The sequence below is a fragment of the Elaeis guineensis genome, chromosome 4, assembly GCF_000442705.2.
Source record: "Elaeis guineensis isolate ETL-2024a chromosome 4, EG11, whole genome shotgun sequence".
In the NCBI taxonomy this organism is placed as follows: Eukaryota; Viridiplantae; Streptophyta; class Magnoliopsida; order Arecales; family Arecaceae; genus Elaeis; species Elaeis guineensis.
Genome location: NC_025996.2, coordinates 113826313 through 113851654, shown reverse-complemented (window position 1 = coordinate 113851654; position 25342 = coordinate 113826313).

The following is a 25342-nucleotide window of genomic DNA, read 5'->3' as shown; positions in this document are numbered from 1 at the left end:
CAAGAATCAATTCCTGTACTAATCGAAGTGACCATCTAGCAATGGTACCCGACGATCGGATAGGTCAAATAGTCACAATCACAACACTCAGAACCTACGTGAATATGGTTACTATATAATTCATCCTTTTGAACTCTGTGTTTAGGACGACTCAGGGTTAAACTGTCAACCTTGATTAGATCATCCGAATCGTGCTCAACTCAAACAGCCCTGTGACTCCTCACAAAGACTACCCTAGCCAAGGTTTTGCTAAATTGAAACATGACTGTACATAGCTCCTATACTGGAGTGGTCAATCACATCTTGACACCCCCAAACCCTAAGGTGCGAGAGTACTAGCTTACATCCTATCCATATCTCATATGGCGTTTTGGTTACAGTCTTACTCGAAACTCTATTTAGAAGGTAACAAGCCGATTCGAGCACATATCCTCAGAGAGAGATCGACAGACCAGCAAACCTCATCATGGATCGAACCATGTCCAACAAGGTCCGATTCCTCCTTTCAGATACACCATTATGCTGTGGTGTTGCAGGAGGAGTCCATTGAGAGAGAATCCCATTCTTCCCAAGATATGTCAGAAACTCATTGGAAAGGTATTCACCTCCTCGATCAGATCGAAGAGTTTTAATACACTTCTCAATAGTTTTTCTACCTCATTTCAAAATAGTTTGAACATTTCAAACGACTCCGACTTATGCTTCATTAAATAGACATACCCATACCTCGATAGGTCGTCTGTGAAGGTTATGAAGTAGAAATTATGGAGAAATTTAGTGCAGGGATAAAATGATAATTTTAAATTTTTTCAAAATCATAATTTTACAGCAAAAAAATATTAATTAATCTAATTAATTAACATAAATTTATCCTACATAAGATCTAAATATGATATATAGCATGCATGCATTTAAATTTGAAATTCGAATTTGAACAATAAATACTTTATTGTAATGTGTTCAGAACACAATACCTTTGTGCGGGTAGTAGATCGCCATAATCTGATCACCATCGGGAGAGTCTGATCGTCATGACACAGCCACACAGTGTGTCTGGCCTCTACGGATCATCCACATGAAGCTCCCGATCTGATCGACTCCTCACAAGTGCTAGCTCGTTGTAGAGCCTTTTTGACGGCCGATGCTGATCAAACTCCTTCGATCGATGTCTGTCGATTCTTTGGATGCTTCAGATCATCAACAGACATGCTTGGGAGGATGTTGAAGATCTCTCTGAGATTTTATGGGCTCACGACACTCGTAGCTCACTTTCTCACTTCCCGAACTCCAGGCTAAAACTCTAGGGAACTCACTGGAAACCTTGCACCCACTTTTCTTTCTTTTCTTTCTTTTTCTCTTGCAAGGATATGGACTTCCTTCTTATGCGCAAGACTTCTCATGCCCCAGAATTTTTTTCCAAAAATCTTCTTCTTATTTTCATGCCCCACTCTTCTCCTCCTTTTATAACAACCTCAAACGTCTTATCCAAAAGAAAGGATAAAGATGAGTAATTGCACATTTGAATTCAAATCAAATTTTGAATTCAAATGGACACCAACTCATCCCTTATCCACTAAAGGTGTGAGGCATGGCTTAAATTGTGCATGGAGTGATTTCATGAGAAACCTTTTCTCATGTAATAAATGGGGCGTAAAAAAAGGGATAAGGTGCAAAGATTGATTGCCCATTCAAATTCAAACTTTATTTTGAATTTGAATGGCCAACCAATCATCCTTATCCATTCATATGGCACATTAAAGTGGGGCGTGGAGAGGGCTTGGCGTGAGGAAAAAATTCATGAGAAGTTCCTTCTCATGAATTCAAATGGGTGCAATGGAAGTGAGGTGGCGCATGGAGATTGGATCAAGGTGGTTTAATTATTTAAACCAACCTAATTGAACCAAATAAGTTAGGTCCAATTAGACTAATTTAAACCCAACTAAATTAGGCTTAATTAGGTTCAATAAAATCTTAATCAAATCAAGAATTGACTAAGCCCAACCCCTGATCAAATCAGGGACCAAACCATCTCGACGATTAGGTCAACTCTTAACCTAATCGGGTCAAACCCAACTGAATCCAATTCAATTGGACTTGATCCAAAAATAATTACTCAATCAAATTGAGTTAATTAGCTATCAAATCACTAATTAAACCTCTCATAAATACTGAGTCTAAATTCGATGGGCAATCGGGCATCAGAATTTATCGATATGTAACCCTGATCGAAAAGTCCCAACCAGTGGATTCTTGACCCCGGTACCCATAATGTGTGGAACTCATGATCAGAGAATCTTGATTCTCAATCACTGAGTTCAAATATATACGATTCTACATCAGCCATCAGATCAGATAGAAATCTCTAATGTGTGTGACCCCGTAGGTTCGAACCTAAGCCGGTAGCACAGGAACCAATTCCTGTACTAATCGATGTGACCATCTAGCAATGGTACCCGACGTTCGGATAGGTCGAAGAGTCACAATCGCAACACTCAAAACCTACATGAATATGGTTACTGTATAATTCATCCTTTTGACCCCTGTGTTTAGGATGACTCAGGGTTAAACTGTCAACCCTGATCAGATCATCCGAATTGTGCTCAACTCAAATAATCCTGTGACTCCTCACAAGGACTACCCTGGCCAAGGTTTTGCTAAATTGAAACACAACTGTACACAGCTCCTAAATTGGAGTGGTCAATCCCATCTTGACACACGCACCGATAAGTCAAGTACTTGACTACACCCAGCAGCCTTCCGTCACTAAATTAAAAATTCAAGTAGTCCAGTGCCTAAGTGCAGTGAGTTGCTTGCAAGTCATCGTGGTGGTCTCAAGTCGGAGGGATATTTATACCCATATTCCATCGGAGCAAATCTTGACAGCAAAAATAGCTCCAGAGTCGGTCACGTTCAATGCAGATGTACCCTTACATCTCACCGGTATGCCATACAGGTGTCTCCACACTCATTGGTTAAGAGGACAACCAACCTATATGGCACACAATGACCTATGCTTGATAAACATTATCATCCTTGGTAACAACGTATAATTTGATCGCGAATAGATTTAAGGACTAAACGATAAATCCTCCTTTGTCGAGTCTAAATAGTCCTAAGGACTTCACCACAACATAGGAGTTCATTAGAAGATGAAATATTTTATGATGAAAAATATCAAAATAATTTTTATTAATTCATAATTCATGTACATATACAAAAATAAGCACAACCGTTAACAAGCTAATGATTGGCTTTGAGACACTATTTCCAACAATCTCCCACTTGACCTAAAGCCAATCGGTACAGTATTTAATACCCATCTTCGACTTGTAGTTGTCGAACTCCTTCACCGCAAAGGCTTTAGTGAATGGGTCAGCTAGGTTCTCCTTCCCGTCGATCTTCTGAAGATCGACATCACCTCGATCCATAATTTCCCGGATGAGATGGTTGTGGAAAATTCAGTGCAGGGGTAAAATGATAATTTTAAAACTTTTCAAAATTATGATTTTACAATAAAAAAATATTAATTAATTTAATTAATTAATATGAATTTACCCTACACTAGGATCTAAATATGATATATAGCATGCATGCATTTAAATTTGAAATTCAAATTCGAATAGTAAACACTTTACTGTAATGTGTTCAGAACACAATACCATTGTGCGGATAGTAGATCGCCGCAATCTGATCACTGTCGGGAGAGTCTGATCATCGTGATGTAGCCACACAGCATGTCTAGCCTCTGTGGATCATCCACACAAGCTTCCGGTCTGATCGACTCCTCACGAGTGCTAGCTTGTTGTAGAGCCCTTTTGACGGTCGATGCTGATCGAACTCCTTCGATCGATGTCTGTCGATTCTTCGGATGCTTTGGATCATCAACAGATGTGCTTGAAAAGATGTTGAAGATCTCCCTAAGATTTTATGGGCTCACGATACTCGTAGCTCATTTTCTCACTTCCCGAACCCCAGCTAAAACTCTAGGAAACTCACCGGAAACCTTGCACCCACTTTTCTTTCTTTTCTTTCTTTTTCTCTTGGAAGGATATGGACTTTCTTCTCACGCACAAGACTTCTCACACCCCAAAATTTTTTTCCAAAAATCTTCTTCTTTTTTTTTTTTTTTACACACGCCCCACTCTTCTCCTCCTTTTAAAACAATAACAAACGTCTTATCCACGAGAGAGAATAAAGATGAGTAATTGCACATTTGAATTTAAATCAAATTTTGAATTCAAATGAAAATCAATTCATCCCTATCCACTAAAGGTGTGAGAAGAGGAGGGCTTGTCTTAATTTGTGCATGAGTAATTTCATGAGAAACATTTTCTCATGTAATAAATAGGGTGTCAAAAGAGGATAAGGTCAAGGTGTAAGGATTGATTGCTCATTCAAATTCAAACTTTATTTTGAATTTGAATGGCCAACCAATCACACTTATCCACTCATTTGGTGCACAAAAGTGGGGCCTGAGGAGGGCTTTGCATGATGAAAAATTTATGAGAAATTTCTTCTTGTGAATACAAATGGGCGCAGTGGATGTGAGGTGGCACAGAGAGAATGGGTCAAGGTGGTTTCATTATTTAAACCAACCTAATTGAACCAAATAAGTTAGGGGCAATTAGACTAATTTAAACCCAATCTAATTAGGCTTAATTAGGCTCAATAAAATCCTAATCAAATTAGAAATTGATTAAGCCCAACCCCTGATCAAATCAGGGACCAAACCATCTCGATAATTAGGTCAACTCTTAACCTAATCGGGTCAAACCCAACTGAATCCAATTCAATTGGACTTGATCCAAAAATAATTACTCAATCAAATTGAGTCAATTAATGATCAAATCACTAATTAAACCTCTCATAAATATTGAGTCCAAATTCGATGGGTAATCGGGCATCAGAATTCATCGATATGTAACCCTGATCGAAGAGTCCCAAACCAGTGGGACTCTTGACCCCGGTACCCAAAATGTGTGAAATTCGTGATCAGAGAATTTTGATTCTCGATCATAGAATCTCAGACATGTAGAACTCTTCACCAGCCATCAGATCTGATAGAAACCTCTAATGTGTGTGACCCCGCAGGTTCGAACCTAAGCCGGTAGCACAGGAACCAATTCCTGTACTAATCGAAGTGACCATCTAGCAATGGTACCCAATGTCCGGATAGGTCGAAAAGTCACAATCGTAACACTCAAAACCTACGTGAATATGATTACTATATAATTCATCCTTTTGACCCCTGTGTTTAGGATGACTTAGGGTTAAACTGTCAACCCTGATCAGATCATCCGAATCGTGCTCAACTCAAACAGTCCTGTGACTCCTCACTAGGACTACCCTGGCCAAGATTTTGCTAAATTGAAACATGACTATACATAGCTCCTGAACTGAAGTGGTTAATCCCATCTTGACACATGCACCGACAAGTCAAGTACTTGACTACACCCAGCAGCCTTCCGTCACTGAATTAGAAATTCAGGTAGTCCAGTGCCTAAGTGCAGTGAGTTGCTTGCAAGTCACCGTGGCGGTCTCAAATCGGAGGGACATTTATACTCATATTCCATCGGAACAAATCTTGACAGCAGAAATAGCTCCGGAGTTAGTTACATTCAGTGCAGATGTGCCCTTACATCTCACCTGTATGCCGTACCAGTGTCTCCACACTCTTTGGTTAAGAAGACAACCAACCTATATGGCACACAACGACCTATGCTTGATAAATATTATCGTCCTTGGTAACAAAGTATCTTTGGGTCGCGAACAGATTTAAGGACTAAACGATAAATCCTCCTTTGTCGAGTCTAAATAGTCTTAAGGACTTCACCGCAACATAGGAGTTTATTAGAAGATAAAATATTTTGTGATGAAAAATACTAAAATAATTTTTATTAATTCATAATTTATGTATATATACAAAAATGAGCACAACTGTCAATAGACTGATGATTAGCTTTGGGATACTATTCCCAACAATCTCCCACTTGGCCTAAAGCCAATCGGTGCAGTATCTAATACCCATCTTTGACTTGTAGTTGTCGAACTCCTTCACCGCAATGACTTTAGTGAATGGGTCGGTTAGGTTCTCCTTCCCGTCGATCTTCTGAAGGTTGACGATAGCCAATTCTTTATTCCTTATAATGCAGGGACATCATTCTCGATTAAGAGAATGTCGTCCACATACAATACAAGAAATACTACTACTAGACCATTAGCCCACTTATAAATGTAGAGCTCTTCTCCGTTCTTAACAAAGCCATACGTCTTGATCGTCCTATCAAAATGTATGTTTCAACTCTGGGATGCCTGCTTAAGTCCATAAATAGACCTTTGTAGTCTGCACACCTTAGACTCATCTGTGGATATGAACCCTTCAGGTTGTATCATATACACCTCTTCGTCCAGCTCTCTGTTTGGGAAAGCTGTCTTCACATCCATCTGCCAGATTTCATAGTCCAGTTGGATAGCTAATGCAAGCATAATCTGAATGGATTTGAGCATTACCACAGGAGAAAATATCTCGTCATAGTCTATACCATAATGTTGACGATATCCCTTGGCAACCAAATGGGCTTTATAGGTTTCCACATTTCCGTCTGTGCCCCTTTTCCTCTTGAAGACCCACTTACACCCTATGGGTTTTACTCCTTCGGGTGGGTCAACCAATGTCCACACATCGTTGATCTTCATGGACTCCATTTCGGATTTCATGGCCTCTAGCCATTTCTCAGAGTCGGATCTCTGCATTGCATCCATGTAGGTGATCGGATCCTTATCGTTTTCATCAAGTTCGACAGGATCGTCGTCCCGGACCAAGAAACCATAGTATCGTCCGGTTGATGTGGTACTCTACTAGATCGCCTTAAGGGTGTTTGAACAATGGGCTCCGGATCTGATCTAATCAAATCCGGATCAGGTTCAGCAACTTACGTCGAATTTTCCACCTGTCGAACTTCATCAAGTTTGACCTTAGAGGCAACAGTCCCTTCATCAAGGAACTCTTTTTCTAAAATGATTGCCTTAAGGCTGACAAACACTTTTTGCTCATTAGCTAGGTAGAAGTAATACCCTTTGGTCTCTTTTGGGTACCCTATAAAATTACGCTTGTTAGACCTAGGTCCAAGCTTATCCATAATTAAATGTTTAACATAAGCCAGACACCCCCAAACCCTAAGGTGCGAGAGTACTGGCTACGTCCTATCCATATCTCATATGGCATTTTGGTTACAGACTTACTCAAAACCCTATTTAGAAGATAACAAGCCGATTCGAGCGCATATCCCCAAAGGAAGATCGGCAGACCAGCAAACTCCATCATGGATCGAACCATATCCAACAAGATCCGATTCCTCCTTTCAGACATACCATTATACTGTGGTGTTTCAGGAGGTGTCCACTGAGAGAGAATCCCATTCTCTCCAAGATATGTCAGAAACTCATTAGAAAGGTATTCACCTCCTCGATCAGATCGAAGAGTTTTAATACACTTTTCAGTTTGTTTTTCTACCTCATTTCGGAATAGTTTGAATATTTCAAACGACTCTGACTTATGCTTCATTAAATAGACATACCCATACCTCGATAGATCGTCTGTGAAGGTTATGAAGTAGAAATATCCACCTCTTGCACTTGAGCTCATGGGTCACCATATACATCAGAATGTACAAGACCTAAGAGTTCACTGGCTCGCTCACCTTTTCCAGTAAAAGGTGACTTGGTCATTTTACCAAGAAGACAGGACTCACAGGTTGGAAGTGATTTACCATCACCTACTTCAAGAATTCCTTCTTGAGCCAACCTGTTTTTCCTGTTCTTATTGATATGACCTAGCCTACAGTACCAAATGTAGACTTCTGACACATTATCTATTCTAGGGCGTTTACTGGAGGTTTGAACCATATTAATAGGTTGTGATAGAAAGTAAATTCCATTATTAAGTTGTCCAACAAACATTGTAATACCATTCAAAATGATATTGCAAATATTTTCTTTTATTAAAAATTGATAACCATTCATGGCCAAAAGGCCTACAGAAATAATATTTAATAAATAGCTTGGACAATAGTGACATTCACTCAAAATTACGTTTCGAGAATTGATTACAAGGTTCATGATTACTAATGCTAGAACTAGAACTTTGCTTCCATCTCCAAAGTTCAGGAACCTCTCGCCTTCATCCAATCTCCTACTGACCTGCAGACCCTGCATCGAATTGCAAATATGATAAGGGCTTTCGGTATCCAATACCCAGGTAGTAGTATCACAAATGGAAAAGTTGCAAGGTGTTATCATATAAGTACCTTACTTCTTCTTCAGCCTGTTCGAGTCCAGTGAGGCAATGTATAGAGGACAATTCCTCTTCCAGTGCTCCTGCTTCTTACAAAAGAAGCAATCCGCCTGGCTCTGGTTGGGCTTGCACTTCTTGGTCTGACCATGTGCAGACATCTAGCATGCGGTTGCACCTTCTTATTCTTCTTCTTCTTGTTCTTCTTCCCTTTCTTAAAGGGTCGACGACCAGAAGAAGACCCTCCCAAATATTTACCGACTCCTTATGGAGCTGGTGGTCTTTCTCAAAGTTCTGCAGCAACCCCAACAAGCCGTGGTAGTTCACTGCAGGCTTTATCATTCGAAAATGAGTAAGGAAGGGATGGTAGGACTTGGGCAGAGAATTAAGGATCGCATCCTTACCGAGCTGCTCGTGCAAGAGAAAGCCCAGTTTACTTAGGCGCTCAATCATTTCGTTCATGTACAGTACATGATCAGTGACTGAGGCTCTATCCCTCATCCGAGCATTAAAAATGGCACAACTAGTTTTGTGCCTTTCAACGTCGTCAAGCGTGCCAAAGGAGTCATTTAACATTTGAAGCATCTCCTGTGGTTGGGCATTCTCGAACCTACGGCTGAACTCATCATTCATTGCCGCCAGCATAATACACCAAACGGTGGTGCGGTCGTTGAGCCACTTCTGATAAGTATCTCAGACCGTCCCTCTAACGTTCGGGGCTGGCTCCTTAGGTGTCGGATCCGTTACTACATAAAAGATTCGCTCATGCTCAAGGACGATTTTTAATTTTTGATACCAGCTATCAAAATTAGGTCCCATGAGCTTGTCATTATCTAATAATGACCAGAGCGACAAGGTAGTGGCCATGGCTGCATAAAGGAAAATCAGACCTCTATTAGTACATAAATTATTAATACTAAAGACTTGGACTTTAGTCTAAAGTTTCACCCAGTATTTTTACAAACTGGTAGCCTCAACCTCCAATTTGAAGAATTATTTTAATTCTTTAGTGGGTACTAGAATCCACACAGACTACACACGAGCCCAACTTTGGTTGGTCAACCCATGCGCATCTATGGGTAGGTTCATAACCAGTTGTTTCTCTAAACAACTTCTAGTAATTGATTTTGCCCTAGAACCTAATTAGTAGGCTTTGGCCTCCACTGAAAAGATCTGGTTAGGTCCAACCATTAACATGATTTGATTTGGTGAATCGGACCAATAAATGATTAGGCCCGACTTTGGTCGGCCAACCTGATCACCATCAGAAAGACTCAAACCAAATTATCATATTATGAATGATAATTTCATTAGTCAATAAGCACCAGGCCTTTGGACCTCCAATAATTATTAAACTAATGAACTCATTATCACTCACTTAATGGGAGGCTATGACTTAGTTATCAATATAACTTAATCATTTTTAGAGACCTAATAATTTTTGAGGATTTTATTAAAGGATAGATGAGAAGAAAATATCCAGCCAATTTCAATTCTCTCATTGACTTCACCAAGTCAGATTAAAAAGAATTTAATTAAAGCTGGCATTAGGAGTACCTAAATCAGTCAAACTGATTTACCTAATGACATGGGTGAGCCCTAATCACCAAGTGATCTAATCAAAACCTAATTCACCAGATTGGCCAGGTAAGTGAGATCAGTGGTGGGGATAAGCCATTAACTCATCACAGATCGAATCACTGGAGTAGCTCCCGCTTAAAAACCACTGGTCAAACTACCAAACTTACCTTAGACACCAACCGGTTCATTAGTTTTAATTTGATCAACTTAGTAAATAGGGTTCCACCACGTAGCCATGAATTAAGTCCATCTTGGTTTAGTTAAAGACATGGACCCATTCAACTACAACTATTGGAGTTGAGTCTAGAGTATCCTTGACCTAATCTAATTCAACTTTTGATTAGATTTGACTAATTACTCTAATTTAGTCTATTTCTTTAAGCTAACCTTAGGTCTAACCCAATTATGGATCTAATCCATCTAACCATTGACCCACAAGTTTATGCAATTGTCTTAGGTCTTAATTCACAATTCTAGACCTACTAGACAACACTTAATCCTTTTAATTAAGTATTTGGGCTGATGGGTCACGGTTTGGTTTCGAAAATAATTTTCAAATTTGAAAGGTTTTATTTTTTGTTCACCAAATATGTTGACTCATTTCACAAATAGATCAGCACATTTCATAAATAGCAATCCTATTGCTAATTATATAACAGAAAATAACTTAATCAAAATAAATCATGAATATTCCTTTAGATCTTATCTAACACATTCATGATAAATTCACAATTGAACCTTTACATCTTAATTTCTTTCGCTGCTTCATCTGCATGGGATATAATTGTAGCGGCACCCCTACCACCATAGGAGACCCCATCGAATGGGAGGAGAGGGCCTTTAAACCCTACTTTTCTCCTATGATCGGACGACCATGGCAACCAACCCAATTCAATTACTTGCTACTTGGATCAAGTATATCTAAATATACCAATTTCAAATTTTAAATTTCAAATTTCAAATTTTAAATTTTGAATTTCAAATTTTAAATAAATTTCAAATTTCAAAATTTTGAATTTCAAATTTTAAATTTCAAATTTGAAATTTCACCCAAATTTCAAATTTTAAATTTTGAATTTCAAATTTTTTGAATTTTGAATTTTGAACAACTTTCAAAATTTAAATTTTAAATTCTAAATTTCAAATTTTTAAATTTTGAATTTTGAACAACTTTCAAAATTTAAATTTTAAATTTTAAATTTCAAATTTTAAATTTAAACTTTTAGATTACAACTTAATCTATGCATGCAAATATATATATCATATCTAAGAACCCGCTCTGATACCATTTGTGGCGAAAGTTCAGTGCAGGGGTAAAATGGTAATTTTAAAACTTTTTCAAAATTATGATTTTTTAATAAAAAATATTAATTAATCTAATTAATTAATATAAATTTATCCTATACTAGGATCTAAATATAATATATAGCATGCATGCATTTAAATTTGAAATGCAAATTCGAACAGTAAACACTTTACTGTAATGTGTTCAAAACATAATACCTTTGTGCGGGTAGTAGATCGCCGCAATCTGATCACCGTCGGAAGAGTCTGATCATCGTGACATAGCCACACAGTATTTCTGACCTCTGCGGATCATCCACATGAAGCTCCCGGTCTGATCGACTCCTTACGAGTGCTAGCTCATTGTAGAGTTCTTTTGACGATCGATGCTGATCGAACTCCTTCGATCGATGTCTGTCGATTCTTCGGACACTCCGAATCATCAACAGATGTGCTTGAGAGGATGTTCAAGATCTCTCTGAGATTTTGTGGGCTCACGACACTCGTAGCTCACTTTCTCACTTCCCGAACCCCAGGCTAAAATTCTAGGAAACTCACCGAAACCTTGCACCCACTTTTCTTTCTTTTCTTTCTTTCTCTTGGAAGGATATGGACTTCCTTCTTACGCACAAGACTTCTCACACCTCAAAATTTTCTTCAAAAATCTTCTTCTTCTTTTTTTTTTTTTTACACACGCCCTACTCTTCTCCTCCTTTTAAAACAATAACAAACGTCTTATCCACGAGAGAGGATAAAGATGAGTAATTGCACATTTGAATTTAAATTAAATTTTGAATTCAAATGAAAACCAATTCATCCCTCTCCACTAAGGGTGTGAGAAGAGGAGGGCTTGGCTTAATTTGTGCATGAGTGATTTCATGAGAAATATTTTCTCGTGTAATAAATGGGGCATCAAAAGAGGATAAGGTCAAGATGCAAGGATGGATTGCTCATTCAAATTCAAACTTTATTTTGAATTTGAATGGCCAACCAATCATCCTTATCCACTCATTTGGCACACAAAAGTGGAGCGTGAGGAGGGCTTTGCATGAGGGAAAATTCATGAGAAATTTCTTCTTGTGAATTCAAATGGGCGTAGTGGATGTGAGGTGGCGCAGGGAGAATAGGTCAAGGTGGTTTCATTATTTAAACCAACCTAATTGAACCAAATAAGTTAGGCCTAATTAGACTAATTTAAACCCAACCTAATTAGGCTTAATTAGGCTCAATAAAATTCTAATCAAATCAGAAATTGATTAAGCCTAACCCCTAATCAAATCAGGGACCAAACCATCTCGACGATTAGGTCAACTCTTAACCTAATCGGGTCAAACCCAACCGAATCCAATTCAATTGGACTTGATCCAAAAATAATTACTCAATCAAATTGAGTCAATTAGTGATCAAATCACTAATTAAACCTCTCATAAATATTGAGTCCAAATCAGATGGGTAATCGGGCATCAGAATTCATCGATATGTAACCCTGATCGAAGAGTCCCAAACCAGTGGGACTCTTGAACCTGGTACCCAAAATGTGTGGAATTCATGATCAGAGAATCCTGATTCTCGATCACAGAATCTCAGACATGTAGGACTCTTCACCAGCCATCAGATCAGATAGAACCTCTAATGTGTGTGACCCGCAGGTTCGAACCTAAGCCGATAGCATAGGAACCAATTCCTGTACTAATCAAAGCGACCATCTAGCAATGGTACCCGACATCTAGATAGGTCAAAAAGTCGCAATCGCAACACTCAGAACCTACATGAATATGGTTACTATATAATTCATCCTTTTGACCCCTGTGTTTAGGATGACTCAGGGTTAAACTGTCAACCCTGATCAGATCATCCGAATCGTGCTCAACTCAAACAGTCCTGTGACTCCTCACTAGGACTACCCTGGCCAAGGTTTTGCTAAATTGAAACACGACTGTACACAGCTCCTGAACTGGAGTGGTCAATCTTATCTTGACACACGCACCGACAAGTCAAGTACTTGACTACACCCAGCAGCCTTCCGTCACTGAATTAAAAATTCAGGTAGTCCAGTGCCTAAGTGCAGTGAGTTGCTTGCAAGTCACCATGATGGTCTCAGGTCGGAGGGACATTTATACTCATATTCCATCAGAGCAAATCTTGACAGTAGAAATAGCTCCGGAGTTAGTCACGTTCAGTGCAGATGTACCCTTACATCTCACCTCTATGCCATACTAGTGTCTCCACACTCTTTGGTTAAGAGGACAACCAACCTATATGGCACACAACGACCTATGCTTGATAAACGTTGTCGTCCTTGATAACAGCATATCATTTGGTCGCGAACAGATTTAAGGACTTAACGACAAATCCTCTTTTGTCGAGTCTAAATAGTCCTAAGGACTTCACCACAACATAGGAGTTCATTAGAAGATGAAACATTTTGTGATGAAAAATGTCAAAATATTTTTATTAATTTATAATTTATGTACATATACAAAAATGAGCACAACCGTCAACAGGCTGATGATTGGCTTTGGGATACTATTCCCAACAATGGTAGTGGCGTAGAATATGCTTCGTCCACTAGTGTGCCTTTGGTTCCTTCGCCTGAGCAATGGCTCCAGAGCTGTCACAGTAGAGCAGAACTGGACCAACAAGGCAGAGTGCTACACCGAGCTCGGTGATGAATTTTCTTAGCCACACCGCTTCTTTGGCAGCATCTGATGCGGCGACATACTCTGCCTCGCAAACTGAATCAGTCACTGTGTGCTGCTTGGAACTTTTCCAGCAGATAGCCCCACCATTAAGGGTAATAATAAATCCTAACACACTTTTGCTGTCATCATGATCAGACTGAAAACTAGAGTCTGTAAACCCTATAAGTCTCAAGTCTGATTCACCATAAACAAGCCACTAGTCCGTAGTATTTCTTAAATACTTCAGGATGGTTTTAACAACTTTCAGTGCTTCTCCCCTGGATCAGATTGGTATCTACTCACTACCCCTAGTGAGTATGCCATATCTGGTCGTGTACATGTCATGGCGTACATGATAGATCTCACTGTCGAAGCATATAGAATCCTACCCATACGCTCTCTCTCTTGAGGTGTTGTCGGACAATCCCTCTTCGAGAGAGAAATTCCATGGCCTATCGGAAGATAGCCTTTCTTGGAATTCTCCATGCTGAACCTCTTCAGCATAGTATCAATGTACGTGGACTAAGATAAACCAAGCAACCTTTTAGATCTATCCCTATAGATCCTCATCCCTAGGATGTAGGAGGCTTCTCCCAGATTCTTCATGGAGAACTGTGACGACAGCCAAATCTTTATTCCCTGTAATGCAGGGACATCATTTTCGATTAAAAGAATGTCATCCACATACAATATAAGAAATACTACTACTAGGCAATTAGCCCACTTATAAATGCATGGCTCTTCTCCGTTCTTAACGAATCCAAACATCTTGATCATCTTATCAAAACGTATGTTCTAACTCCGTGATGCCTGCTTAAGTCCATAAATGGACCTCTGTAGCCTGCACACCTTAGACTCATCTGTGGATGTGAATCCTTCAGGTTGTATCATGTACACCTCTTCATCCAGCTCTCCATTTAGGAAAGCTGTCTTCACATCCATCCGCCAGATTTTATAGTCTAGATAGGCAGCTATCGCAAGCATAATCCGAATGGATTTGAGTATTGCCACAGGAGAAAATATCTCATCATAGTCTATACCATAATGCTGACGATATCCCTTGACAACCGGATGGGCTTTATAAGTTTCCACCTTTCCATCTGTGCCTCTCTTCCTCTTGAAGCCCCACTTATACCCTATGGGTATTACTCCTTCGGGTGGGTCAACCAATGTCCACACATCGTTGACCTTCATGGACTCCATTTCGGATTTCATGGCCTCTAGCCATTTCTCAGAGTCGGATCTCTGCATTGCATCCATGTAAGTGATCGGATCCTCATCGTTTTCATCAAGTTCGATAGGATCATCATCCGGATCAAGAAACCATAGTATATGTCCGATTGACATGGTACTCTACCAGATCGCCTTAAGGGTGCTTGAACAATGGGCTCCGGATCTGATCTAATCAAATCCGGTTCAAGTTCAGTAACTTATGTTGGTTTTTTCACCTGTCGAACTTCGTCAAGTTCGACCTTAGAGGCAATAGTCCCTTCACAAGGAACTCCTTTTCTAAAAAGATTGCCTTAAGGCTGACAAACACTTTTTGCTCATCAGCTAGGTAGAAGTAATACCCTTTGGTCTCTTTTGGGTACCCTATAAAATTACACTTGTCAGACCTAGGTCCAAGCTTGTCCGTAATTAAACGTTTAACATAAGCTGGACACCCCCAAACCCTAAGATGTGAGAGTACTGACTTACGTCCTATCCATATCTCATATGACGTTTTGGTTACAGACTTACACTTTTGCTGTCATCGTGATCAGACTGAAAACTAGATCTGTAAACCCTATAAGTCTCAAGTCTGATTCACCATAAACAAGCCACTGGTCCGTAGTATTTCTTAAATACTTCAGGATGGTTTTAACAACCTTTCAGTGCTTCTCCCCTGGATCAGATTGGTATCTACTCACTACCCCTAGTGAGTATGCCATATCTGGTCGTGTACATGTCATGGCGTACATGATAGATCTCACTGTCGAAGCATATAGAATCCTACCCATACGCTCTCTCTCTTGAGGTGTTGTCGGACAATCCCTCTTCGAGAGAGAAATTCCATGGCCTATCGGAAGATAGCCTTTCTTAGAATTCTCCATGCTGAACCTCTTCAGCATAGTATCAATGTACGTGGACTAAGATAAACCAAGCAACCTTTTAGATCTATCCCTATAGATCCTCATCCCTAGGATGTAGGAGGCTTCTCCCAGATTCTTCATGGAGAACTGTGACGACAGCCAAATCTTTATTCCCTGTAATGCAGGGACATCATTTTCGATTAAAAGAATGTCATCCACATACAATACAAGAAATACTACTACTGGGCAATTAGCCCACTTATAAATGCATGGCTCTTCTCCGTTCTTAACGAATCCAAACATCTTGATCATCTTATCAAAACGTATGTTCCAACTCCGTGATGCCTGCTTAAGTCCATAAATGGACCTCTGTAGCCTGCACACCTTAGACTCATCTGTGGATGTGAATCCTTCAGGTTGTATCATGTACACCTCTTCATCCAGCTCTCCATTTAGGAAAGCTGTCTTCACATCCATCCGCCAGATTTTATAGTCTAGATAGGCACCTATCGCAAGCATAATCCGAATGGATTTGAGTATTGCCACAGGAGAAAATATCTCGTCATAGTCTATACCATAACGCTGATGATATCCCTTGACAACCAGATGGGCTTTATAGGTTTCCACCTTTCCATCTGTGCCTCTCTTCCTCTTGAAGCCCCACTTATACCCTATGGGTATTACTCCTTCGGGTGGGTCAACCAATGTCCACACATCGTTGACCTTCATGGACTCCATTTCGGATTTCATGGCCTCTAGCCATTTCTCAGAGTCGGATCTCTGCATTGCATCCATGTAAGTGATCGGATTCTCATCGTTTTCATCAAGTTCGATAGGATCATCATCCCGGATCAAGAAACCATAGTATATGTCCGATTGACATGGTACTCTACCAGATCGCCTTAAGGGTGCTTGAACAATGGGCTCCGGATCTGATCTAATCAAATCCGGTTCAAGTTCAGTAACTTATGTTGGTTTTTTCACCTGTCGAACTTCGTCAAGTTTGACCTTAGAGGCAATAGTCCCTTCACCAAGGAACTCCTTTTCTAAAAAGATTGCCTTAAGGCTGACAAACACTTTTTGCTCATCAGCTAGGTAGAAGTAATACCCTTTGGTCTCTTTTGGGTACCCTATAAAATTACACTTGTCAGACCTAGGTCCAAGCTTGTCCGTAATTAAACGTTTAACATAAGCTGGACACCCCCAAACCCTAAGATGTGAGAGTACTGACTTACGTCCTATCCATATCTCATATGACGTTTTGGTTACAGACTTACTCAAAACTCTATTTAGAAGGTAACAAGCCGATTCGAGTGCATACCCTCAGAGGGAGATCGACAGACCAGCAAACCCCATCATGGATCGAATCAAGTCCAACAAGATCCGATTCCTCCTTTCAGACACACCATTATGCTGTGGTGTTCCAGGAGGTGTCCACTGAGAGAGAATCCCATTCTCTCCAAGATATGTCAGAAAATCATTGGAAAGGTATTCACCTCCTCGATCAAATTGAAGAGTTTTAATATACTTTCTAGTTTTTTTTTACCTCATTTCGGAATAGTTTGAACATTTCAAATGACTCTGACTTATGCTTCATTAAATAGACATACCCATACCTCGATAGATCCTCTGTGATGGTTATGAAGTAGAAATATCCATCTCTTGCACTTGAGCTCATGGGTCCACATACATCAGAATATACCAGAGCCAAGAGTTCACTGGCTCGCTCATCTTTTTCAGTAAAAGGTGACTTGGTCATTTTACCAAGAAGACAGGACTCACAGGTTGGAAGTGATTCACAATCACCTACTTCAAGAATTCCTTCTTGAGCCAACCTGTTTATCCTGTTCTTATTGATATGACCTAGCCTACAGTGCCAAAGGTAGACTTCTGACACATTATCTATTCTAGGGCATTTACTAGAGGTTTGAACCACATTAATAGGTTATGATAGAAAGTAAATTTCATTATTAAGTTGTCCAACAAACATTGTAACACCATTCAAAATGATATTGTAAATATTTTCTTTTATTAAAAATTGATAACCATTCATGGCCAAAAGGCCTACAGAAATAATATTTAATAATAAAAAGCTTGGACAATAGTGACATTCACTCAGAATTATATTTCGAGAATTGATTATAAGGTTCTTGATTTCTAATGCTAGAACTAGAACTTTGCTTGCATCTCCAACGTTCAGGAATCTATCACCTTCATCAAATCTCCTACTGACCTACAGACCCTACATCGAATTGCAAATATGATAAGGGCTTTCGGTATCCAATACCCAGGCAGTAGTATCACAAATGGAAAAGTTGCAAGGTGCTATCATATAAGTACCTTGCTTCTTCTTCGGCCTGTTCGAGTCTAGCAAGGCAATGTATAGAGGACAGTTCCTCTTCCAGTGCCCCTGCTTTTTGCAAAAGAAGCACTCCACCTGGCTCTGGTCAGGCTTGCGCTTCTTGGTCTGACCTGTGCAGACATCTCAGCATGCAGCTGCACCTTCTTATTCTTCTTCTTCTTGTTCTTCTTCTTCCCTTTCTTAAAGGATCGATGACCAGAAGAAGACTCTCCCACAACATTCACCGACTCCTTATGGAGCTGGTGATCCATCTCAAAGTTCTGCAGGTTTTGTCATCCGAAAATAGTAAGGAAGGGGAGGAAGGACTTGGGCAATAAATTAAGGATCGCATCCTTATCGAGCTGCTCGTGCAAGGGAAAGTCCAATTTACTTAGGCGCTCAATCATTTTGATCATGTACAGTACATGATCAGTGACTGAGGCTCCATCCCTCATCCGAGCATTGAAAATGACACAACTAGTTTTGTACCTTTCAACATCGTCGGGCATGCCAAAGGAGTCGTTCAACATTTGAAGCATCTCTTGTGGTTGGACATTCTCGAACCTGCGACTGAACTCATCATTCATTGCCGCCAGCACAATGCACCGAACGGTGGTGCGGTCGTTGAGCCACTTCTGATAAGTGTCTCGGACCGTTCCTCGAGCGTTCGGGGCTGGCTCCTCAGGTGCAGAATCCGTTACTACATAAAGGATCCACTCATGCTCAAGGACGATTTTTAATTTTTGATACCAGCTATCGAAATTAGATCCCATGAGCTTGTCATTATCTAATAATGACCAGAGGGATAGGGTAGTGGCCATAGCTGCATAAAGGAAAACCAGACCTCTATTAGTACATAAATTATAAATACTAAAGACTTGAACTTTAGTCTAAAGTTTCTCCCAGTATTTTTACGAACTGGTAGCCTCAACCTCCAATTCGAGAATTTACTTTAATTCCTTAGTGGGTACTAGAATCCACACAAACTACACACGAGCTCAACTTTGGTTGGTCAACCTATGTGCATCTATGGGTAGGTTCATAATTAGTTGTTTCTCTAAACAACTTCTAGTTATTGATTTTGCCCTAGAACCTAATCAGTAGGCTTTGGCCTCCACTGAAAAGATCTGGTTAGGTCCAACCATTAACATGATTTGATTTGGTGAATCGGATCAATAAATGATCAGGCCTGACTTTGGCCGACCAACCTGATCACCATCAGAAAGACTCAAACCAAATTATCATATTATGAATGATAATTTCATTAGTCAATAAGCACCAGGCCTTTGGGCCTCCAATGATTATTAAACTAATGGACTCATTATCACTCACTTAATGGGAGGCTATGACTTAGTTATCAATATAACTTAATCATTTTTAGGGACCTAATAATTTTTGAGGATTTCATTAAAGGATAGATGAGAAGAAAATATCCAGCCAATTTCAATCCTCCCTCTGACTTCATCAAGTCAGATTAAAAAAAAAAATTTAATTAAAGCTGGCATTAAGAGCACCTAAATCAGTCAAACTGATTTACCTAATGATATGGGTGAGCCCTAATCACCAAGTGATCTAATCAAAATCTAATTCACCAGGTTGGCCAGGTAAGTGAGATCAGTGGTGGAAATAAGCCATTAACTCATCAGAGATTGAATCACTGCGAGTAGCTCCCGCTTAAAAACCACTGGTCAAACTGCCAAACTTACCTTAGACACCAACCGGTTCATTAGTTTTAATTTGATCAACTTAGTAAATAGGGTTCCACCGCGTAGCCATGAATTAAGTCCATCTTGGTCTAGTCAAAGACATGGACCCATTCAACTACAACTATTGGAGTTGAGTCTAGAGTATCCTTGACCTAATCTAATTCAACTTTTGATTAGATTTGACCAATTACTCTAATTTAGTCTATTTCTTTAAGCTAACCTTAGGTCTAACCTAATTATGGACCTAATCCATCTAACCCATTGACCCACAAGTTTATGCAATTATCTTAGGTCTTAATTCATAATTCTAGACCTACTAGACAACACTTAATTCTTTTAATTAAGTATTTGGGCTGATGGGTCAGGGTTTGGTATTTCAAAAATAATTTATAAATTTAAAAGATTTTATTTTCTATTCACCAAATATGTTTACTCATTTCACAAATAGATCAGCACATTTCATAAATAGCAATCCTATTGCTAATTACATAACAGAAAATAACTCAATCAAAATAAATCATGAATATTTCTTTAGATCTAATCTAACACATTCATGATAAATTTCACAATTGAACCTTTACAATTAATTCCTTTCGCTGCTTCATCTGCATGGAATATAATTACAGCGACACCCCTACCACCATTGGAGACCCCATCGAATGGGAGGAGAGGGTCTTTAAACCCTACTTTTCTCTTATGACCGGACGGCCATGGCAACCAACCCAATTCAATTACTTACTACTTGGATCAAGTATATCTAAATATACCAATTTCAAAATTTAAATTTTAAATTTCAAATTTCAAATTTTAAATTTTGAATTTTAAATTTTAAATTTTGAATTTCAAATTTTAAACAAATTTCAAATTTCAAATTTTCAAATTTTTGAATTTCAAATTTGAATTTTAAATTTGAATTTTAAATTTTGAATTTTAAATTTTGAATTTCAAATTTAAAATTTCAATGAAATTTTAAATTTCAAATTTCAAATTTTAAATATTGAATTTCAAATTTTTGAGTTTTGAATTTAAATTTTAAATTTTAAAATTCAAATTTTAAATTTTGAATTTCAAAATTTTGAATTTTGAATTTCGAACAACTTTCAAAATTCAAAATTTAAATTTTGAATTTCAAATTTCAAATTTAAACTTTTAGATCACCGTAATCTGATCACCGTCGGGAGAGTCTGATCGTCACAATGCAGCCACACAGCGTGTCTGGCCTCTGTAGATCATCTACACAAAGCTCCTGATCTGATTGACTCTTCACGAGTGCTAGCTCGTTGTAGAGCCCTTTTGACGGTCGATGCTGATCGAACTCCTTCGATCGATGTCTGTCGATTCTTTGGATGCTCTGGATCATCAACAGACATACTTGAGAGGATGTTGAAGATCTTCTTGAGATTTTGTGGGCTCACGACACTCGTAGCTCACTTTCTCACTTCTCGAACCCCAAGCTAAAACTCTAGGGAACTCATTGGAAACCTTGCACCCACTTTTTTTCTTTTTTTTTTTTTCTCTTAGAAGGATATAGACTTCCTTCTCACGCACAAGACTTCTCACGTCCCAAAATTTTTCTCCAAAAATCTTCTTCTTATTTTTATGCCCCACTCTTCTCCTCCTTTTATAACAACCTCAAACATCTTATCCAAAAGAAAGGATAAAGATGAGTAATTTCACATTTGAATTCAAATGGACACCAACTCATCCCTTATCCACTAAAGGCATGAGACATGGCTTAAATTGTACATGGAGTGATTTCATGAGAAACCTTTTCTCATGTAATAAATGGGGCGTAAAAAAAGGGATAAGGTGCAAAGATTGATTGCCCATTCAAATTCAAACATTATTTTGAATTTGAATGGCCAACCAATCATCCTTATCCATTCATATAGCACATTAAAGTGGGGCATGGAGAGGGCTTGGCGTGAGGAAAAATTCAAGAGAAGTTCCTTCTCATGAATTCAAATGGGTGCAATGGAAGTGAGGTGGCGCATGGAGATTGGGTCAAGGTGGTTTAATTATTTAAACCAACCTAATTGAACCAAATAAGTTAGGTCCAATTAGACTAATTTAAACCCAACTAAATTAGGCTCAATAAAATCCTAATCAAATCAGAAATTGAATAAGCCTAACACCTGATCAAATTAGGGACCAAACCATCTCGATGATTAGGTCAACTCTTAACCTAATCGGGTCAAATCCAACTGAATGAAATTGAGTTAATTAGCGATCAAATCACTAATTAAACCTCTCATAAATACTGAGTCCAAATCCGATGGGCAATCGGACATCAGAATTCATCGATATGTAACCCTGATCGAAAAATCCCAACCAGTGGGACTCTTGACCCCAGTACCCATAATGTGTGGAACTCATGATCAGAGAATCCTAATTCTCGGTTATTGAGTCCCAAACATGTAGGATTCTACATCAGCCATCAGATCAGATAGGAACCTCTAATGTGTGTGACCCCGCAGGTTCGAACCTAAGCCGGTAGCACAAGAACCAATTCCTGTACTAATCGATGTGACCATCTAGCAATGGTACCCGACGTCCGGATAGGTCGAAGAGTCGCAATCGCAACACTCAGAACCTACATGAATATGGTTACTGTATAATTCATCCTTTTGACCCCCGTGTTTAGAACGACTCAGGGTTAAACTGTCAACCCTGATCAGATCATCCGAATCGTGCTCAACTCAAATAGTCCTGTGACTCCTCACAAGGACTATCCTAGCCAAGATTTTGCTAAATTGAGACACCACTATACACAGCTCCTAAACTGGAGTGGTCAATCCCATCTTGACACTCGCACCGACAAATCAAGTACTTGACTACACCCAGCAGCCTTTTGTCACTGAATTAAAAATTCAGGTAGTCCAGTGCCTAAGTGCAGTGAGTTGCTTTCAAGTCACTGTGGCGGTCTTAGGTCGGAGGGATATTTATACCCATATTCCATCAGAGCAAATCTTGACAGCAGAAATAGCTCTGGAGTTGGTCACGTTCAATGTAGATGTACCCTTATATCTCACCTGTATGCCATACCAGTGTCCCACACTCATTGGTTAAGAGGACAACCAACCTATATGGCAGAACGACCTATGCTTGATAAACGTTATCATCCTTGGTAACAACGTATCATTTGATCGCAAACAGATTTAAGAACTAAACGATAAATCCTCCTTTGTTGAGTCTAAATAGTCCTAAGGACTTCACCACAACATAGGAGTTCATTAGAAGATAAAATATTTTGGATGAAAAATACCAAAATAATTTTTATTAATTCATAATTTATGCATATATAGAAAAATGAGCACAACCGTCAACAGACTGATGATTGGCTTTGGGACACTATTCCCAACAGAAATATCCACCTCTTGCACTTGTGCTCATGGGTCCACATACATCAGAATGTACCAGACCCAAGAGTTCACTGGCTCGCTCACCTTTTTCAGTAAAAGGTGACTTGGTCATTTTACCAAGAAGACAGGACTCACAGGTTGGAAGTGATTCACAATCACCTACTTCAAGAATTCTTTCTTGAGCCAACCTATTTATCCTGTTCTTATTGATATGACCTAGCCTACAGTGCCAAAGGTAGACTTCCGACACATTATCTATTCTAGGGCATTTATCGGAGGTTTGAACCACATTAACAGGTTGTGATAGAAAGTAAATTCCATTATAAAGTTGTCCAATAAACATTGTAACACCATTCAAAATGATATTGTAAATATTTTTTTTATTAAAAATTGATAACCGTTCATAGCCAAAAGGCCTACAGAAATAGTATTTCACAATAAAAAGCTTGGACAATAGTGACATTCACTCAGAATTATATTTCAAGAATTGATTACAAGGTTCATGATTCTTAATGCTAGAACTGGAACTTTGCTACCATCTCCAACGTTCAGGAACCTCTCACCTTCATCAAATCTCCTACTGACCTGCAGACCCTGCATCGAATTGCAAATATGATAAGGGCTTCTGGTATCCAATACCCAGGCAGTAGTATCACAAATAAAAAGTTGCAAGGTGTTATCATATAAGTACCTTGCTTCTTCTTTGGCCTGTTTGGGTCCAGTGAGGCAATGTATAGAGGACAGTTCCTCTTCCAGTGCCTCTGCTTCTTGCAAAAGAAGCACTCCGCCTGGCTTTGGTTAGGCTTGCGCTTCTTAGTCTGACCCTGTGCAGACGTCCCAGCATACAGCTGCACCTTCTTATTCTTCTTCTTCTTGTTCTTCTTCCCTTTCTCAAAGGGTCGACGACCAGAAGAAGACCCTCCCACAATATTCACTGACTCCTTATGAAGCTGGTGATCCTTCTCAAAGTTCTGCAGCAACCCCAACAAGCTGTGGTAGTTCACTGCAGGCTTTGTCATTCGAAAATGAGTAAGGAAGGGAAGGAAGGACTTGGTCAGAGAATTAGGGATCGCATCCTTACTGAGCTGCTCATGCAGGAGAAAACCCAGTTTACTTAGGCACTCAATCATTTCGATCATGTACAGTACATGATCAGTGACTAAGGCTCCATCTCTCATCCGAGCATTGAAAATGGCACAACTAGTTTTGTGCCTTTCAACATCGTCAGGCATGCCAAAAGAGTCGTTCAACATTTGAAGCATCTCTTGTGGCTGGGCATTCTCGAATCTGTGACTGAACTCATCATTCATTGCCACCAGCAATTATGCACCGGACGTAGGTGCGGTCATTGAGCCACTTCTGGTAAGTGTCTCGGACCATCCCTCTAGCATTCAGGGCTGGCTCCTCAGGTGCCAGATCCATTACTACATAAAGGATCTGCTCATGCTCAAGGATAATTTTTAATTTTTGATACCAGCTATCGAAATTAGATCCCATGCGCTTGTCGTTATCTGATAATGACCGGAGCGACAGGGTAGTGGCCATAGCTGCATAAAGGAAAATCAGACCTATATTAGTACATAAATTATTAATACTAAAGACTTGTACTTTAGTCTAAAGTTTCTCCCAGTATTTTTATGAATTGATAGTCTCAACCTCCAATTCGAGAAATTACTTTAATTTCTTAGTGGGTACTAGAATCCACACAGACTACACACGAGCCCAACTTTGGTTGGTCAACACATGTGCATCTATGGGTAGGTTCATAACCAGTTGTTTCTCTAAACAACTTCTAGTAATTAATTTTGCCCCAGAACCTAATCAGTAGGCTTTGGCCTCCTCTGAAAAAATCTGGATAGGCCCAACCATTAACATGATTTGATTTGGTGAATCGAACAAATAAATGATCAAGCCCGACTTTGGTCGGCCAACCTAACCACCTTCAGAAAGACTCAAACCAAATTATCATACTATGAATGATAATTTCATTAGTCAATAAGCACCAGGCTTTTGGGCCTCCAATGA